The following is a 5,239-nucleotide window of genomic DNA, read 5'->3' as shown; positions in this document are numbered from 1 at the left end:
ATAGATGTGATTCTAAGCCCTCAGTGATTCATCAAGGTACCCCAAACCTGTAAGCTCAAACCTCAAATTTCACTCTTTAAAGGCTAGACTATGCCAATGGAACAGCCATCAGAAGAGAACAGTGCTGGGAAAAAAAAATTTTTTAACTTTTCCTTTCTCAAGCTATCTCTGGTTTTTGGAAGTGTACCCAAAATACACCAGGAACCAAAACCTAGGTTGAACTCCTCAATGTTAATCACAGCACGTGCAGCTAACACCTACAGATTGCCTACATGTGCCAGATACTCCTCCTAATGGTTTGTGTGCATTAACTCATTTAACCCAAGCCAACTACATCTGTCTTATTTCAACCAGAATCTAGTAGTAGGGCAACTGTCAAGAGAAGTAGATAAAAGGATCCCAACTCAGGGCTTTAGCCTTTAAAGGGCCTTAGACTGTTCCTCTCCCAGCCATGTCCCACCCCACATAGGCTACTGGATCCAAGAACCAAGAAAATATGCCCACCTGGAGCCCACACTCCCTGTCTAGACCACACCCTGGGTCCCAAGATTATAGACTCTGTCCAGGCAGCACGGAGCCTGCTTCCCAAACCAGAACTTCCTCTTCCCTGGGAGCTGAAAGGTGTCGAATGGATGGGCTGAAATAGATGTAAAGACATTAATTATTTAATTGATCCATTAGTACACAAATCCTAGTACATGGGTTTTCTGGAATCTCTTCTGATTATCAGAATTTATTTCTACCTCCTTGTTCTACATCTGTTTCCTGGAAAGGTGAAGGGGTTAGTTACCTGGACACAGGTAACCAGGTTAGAACCTGGACACAGGTTTGTGACGGTGGCACTTTCTTTGACGAGGATAGAAAAAGAGTCTAAATTCTCACACACGTGGCTTCTTTCAGAAAAACATTCCTCTTCCGCTAACATTTAATTCTGATTTTAAATACAGACACACACACACACACACACACACACACACACACACACACACACACAGCATTTTCAGTTCCCAGGTAGAATAATTAACCAAATATCCAAATACCTTTCCATTCTTTGGCCTCCTGCGACAGATGCAATATTTTATGTCTTAGTTATTTAAGCCAGGATCCTTCCTGGTTGTTTTATGACTTAGTGATGATGATTGCATCATGTGCAGAGACTATGCCAGCCTAGTGTGGCACACACTTTGCTATGACACCCTGAATATAAGAAGAATCAATGGAATGTTTGCTGGATGCAAAACCCACTCCTAGGCTGTGACTGTGAAGCAGGAAGCTTTTCCAAGAAACCATATAAAATCATTACTGGGGGCGACTGTGTCTCATACAGCCAGACTGCGTGTCTGCTTTTCAATCTGTAGACTTCAAATAGATCCAACACCTCCCTTATTCCTCATCCGAGGAAAGCTCGGAGGCCAGCACCCACTGTTTACACTCATTACCGGGACAGGCAGCAGCAATCTAGGGGGACAAAATGCCGGAAGACTCTCATGTAACTGTACTCAAATATAAAAATGGGATTTTTTTTCTCTTTCTGAAATCTGCTTCAAACCTTGCAGGCCACCAGCTACTTTCTATGAGCACCAGCCGAGGCCCAGATCCGAGCACAACCCCATCTCAAGTTGCTGGGTTGACCGTCCAAGCATGTTTTTGAGCTGGGCTTCCCAACAGACAATGACTGTACAGCCCAGAGGATGTTTGGCAATGTCTGGGGGCATTTTTGCTCGTCACAGCCCAGGAAAGAAGGAAAGGATGATACTGTTCTCTAGTAAAGAGTGGGCAATGCATGCAAGAGCTGGTGACAACAATGACCCATCCATCCCCACATGCCAATAGTCCCAACACTGAGAATCCTGTCTTAGAGGAACAAAGATAAGACAAAAAATTCTGCTCACATTGAAATTTAAATGGTTTCCCCTCTCGGGCATCACTACCCGCACACAGCAAGAAACACTTAGATTGTTTATGGCGTCAGGCTGGGACCACAGAAATTAAACTTGTGGGTGGTACAGAACCAAGTATAATTCTGTGTTGCTGTAGAACACCCTTCCCTATGAAGATCAAAATGCTTTTCAGAAACAGTTATTCCCCTGGGAGACAGAGCTGGGCATTAGAGGGATCCTCATTTCACAGATGAGAAAACAGGAATCTAAAACAGGTTGTCATTTGCTCAAGGTTATTCAATGAATTGGGTTTAGAGCTAGGGAAACCAGGAAAGGCCAGACATTGGAGAGAAGAATCCTGAAAGAATGTAAAAGGACAGAAACATGCTCTCAGCTGGATACCATCTTAGTGACACACATCTTTTCCACATCCTGAACCCCTGATGTCAAGAAAAGCAGGGTTTTCCGTGATGGGCAGCTTGTGGTTCTCCCCAGAACCAGCAGCCCCAGAAAAGCCCCATGTCCCCTCCCTGCCAGCAAGAGCCCTCACCTGACAAACCCAATCCCCAGGGCTATTCTCCAGATGTTTATACTGTCAAATGATTTAATGGTCTGCAGAAATGAGTTGGTCTGTTCGTTAAAATAGTCATCATAATGAAAAAGACGGACGACATCTGCCCTTATCCTCTGTCAGTCTGTCACATCTATGTACCTCCTTCCTATCAATCACCATAGTATGCATTATGTAAATACCAAAGATGAAATGTCAGCCTATGTATCTAATTGTCCCTGTGTGCCATATGGGAATATGACTGGTGGACCCTGCTGTTCCCCTTTACAGCCAGCATTAATTGGCATCTCTGTTATCTAGCCATGGAGATTCTGATCGGAATGGGTTTAGGCCCCAGTAACCCTTTCAATGGGAGACATGATTCTGGCTGATTCTTACCCAAAGAAAAAAAATGCAGAGAAATCTCAGAAACTTTATCATCCTACTAATATTTGGTCAAAAATGTACAGAGTCATTTGTTATATTTGTTGATAAGAGAGGAATCCAAAAAGCCTGGAGATGAACATTTCTGCATTTCCCCCCCAAAAAATGGGAGACCTGTAGAGGGAGGTGAAGCATGTTCACAGATAACTGGGTAAAACAAAATGGAAGGGTCATTTTCTCCCTCCAATTCCTGGGCTACTTTGCGGAACATGCATTTGTCCATCTTCAAGGGCTCGATCATGAATGTCAGTGTAAGAACGGGCTTTAGAAGTCCTAGAAATGTAGAATTCTACTGGGCATGAATCCTATGTAAGATATCTCCAACAGCAAGACTTATGTCTCTGCTTTAATACTTTCAATGAAGAGGCATTCACAGCTTTGCAGGGTTCCACTTAGATGAAAGTAATTTAAAAGCATCAAAGAAGCAAATCCTGAAATGTCCTAGTGCACTCACCATAGTGTAGATGGTATTATCAAAAATTTTGTATTCATAAACACAACCTCCCTTGCCCAACTTTCTTAAAATGAAAATGATATTGAAGCTACCTTCAAGTCCCTATAGAAGTAAGCAATCTTCCTGTCTTATTTGCAAATATACACAGTACATAAATTATTTTTATCTCAGAGGACAAGGAAATTTGACATATTCCATGTTGGGAGAAAAGATCTCCCCTACCCCCAAATATGCTGTATCCTGTCCTACCCAAAGGGGAAAAAAAAACTATGAATGCAATGGTAAGTGCTATGTTAATTACCAACACAGAGCTCAGTCCTGAAAATTCCAAAGTTTTAGTTGATTCCATGTTCTAAATGTTCCACATAAGGTCACCAGGAAAAACTGGCTGCATACAGTCTCGCAACTAATGAAATGAGATAAATAGCAAATGAGCCCACCAAAGGTATTTACAATAAAGGTTTATCTTCCTACACAAGATAAACTGGAATCATTGTGTGTACAGCTGGAGGTTCTCTCCTGTTCCACTTACCCACAAGTGCAGACATGAAGAGTCATCTCTCTCTGTTCTGTATTTACTCTAAAGATTAGTGACAAGCTACCATGCTGCCCCTAGGGTTTTCGTCCTTGTTTATCTGAAAAAGTGCAAGGAGACTGCCACCATGGCCATGGAGCCAGCCCCTGGGAGACCCGAGGGTCTGTGAAGGCTGGAGCCCAGTGGGTGAAAGGTCAAGGTCACTTCTGCTCCTCAAAGGTCCTGGCCTCAGTCAGCCTGCAGACGACTGGAGTGAAGTAGGAAATGATGTATGTGTCAACGACCCTCTTGGAAGTCACAGGAGAAGCCATCCTGAAGGTCTCAATGAGGTCGGATGATATTCCAGAATGGGAGACAAGCCAATTTGGGAGCAGACCAGATCTGGCTTCATTCGAAATTATTACCAGTTAGTTGATAACAACTGACTCCAACTAGGCACAATTTGTATTGACACATCACGGGAAGGACAACAATTCCTAGGGAAAGATGCCATGTAGAGAAATTGTCTAGCCTCCGTTCCAGAAAACCCAGCACGGCATCCTGGCGCAAGACCATCATCCTGTGCCGGACAGTTGCATCATCAGCATGGTTGTGGGCCAGCTCAAGGTCGGTGGAGACCCCATTGTGGGGTTCCACCACACGTTCCTATTAAAGAACATCAACGATGCTTGGGTTTGCAGCAATGGCATGATCAGGCTTGCCCTGCACAAACTGACCTCCTCCCCCTCCCAGCCAGGCACTCTTGCTGTCTCCTCCCCCTCCTCTTCCTGACACTATTCGAATTCTGCAGATGCTCCAAATCCCATCCCTAAATGAGCCCTGCAGTGGGAGAGGGAGCCGGGCACACTACCCAGGTGTCGTGCGGGATGTCTGCATGCCAGACCAGGTGCATCTGCCAGAACTTTGTGTTGTACCAGTACATGCCTCGGAAAGACTTAAGTAATGCAAAGGTTTTCTTCTTCCTTTTTTTTTTTTTTTTTTTGAATCTACTGACAAGTTGCTCTAGTAACCCAAAAAAGTGAAAGATAAAGCAGCTGCCTCATCGCCCAGATATTGATTTGTTCAGATGTTACAATGCCTCGTGATACAATAAAACCATGAAGATTTTCTTTAAAAAAAACAAAAAGAGAAGAAGAAGGAAGGAAGAAAAGAAAGAAAAAGTACAAGCAATCCATTAAGGTTAAAGAGACAACATTAAGGAATGTAGCTGTACAGTCGTACAGCCGATGACTCTGGCCTGTGCTTAATCCAGGGCCTTGTTTAAAAGAGCTTTTCGATTTTAATTAAAATAAAATGGGCCCTGGAAGAAAACACGTCTCCTCCAGCAAGGATTGTATTCAGCTTGCTCTCTGTAATTTTGCCCATCACACTGCTGG

The 5,239-nt window shown here is 43.6% G+C and overlaps 1 pseudogene; it reads left to right on the top strand.

Moving 5' to 3' along the window:
- Positions 1-4,144: 4,144 nt before the first annotated feature.
- On the top strand, positions 4,145-4,634 carry LOC123609401 (annotated as a pseudogene).
- Positions 4,635-5,239: the final 605 nt, after the last annotated feature.

Source organism: Leopardus geoffroyi, chromosome B2, assembly GCF_018350155.1.
Source record: "Leopardus geoffroyi isolate Oge1 chromosome B2, O.geoffroyi_Oge1_pat1.0, whole genome shotgun sequence".
In the NCBI taxonomy this organism is placed as follows: domain Eukaryota; kingdom Metazoa; phylum Chordata; class Mammalia; order Carnivora; family Felidae; genus Leopardus; species Leopardus geoffroyi.
Note: the sequence above shows the minus strand (reverse complement) of the source record. Positions and strands in the feature narration are given on the sequence as shown.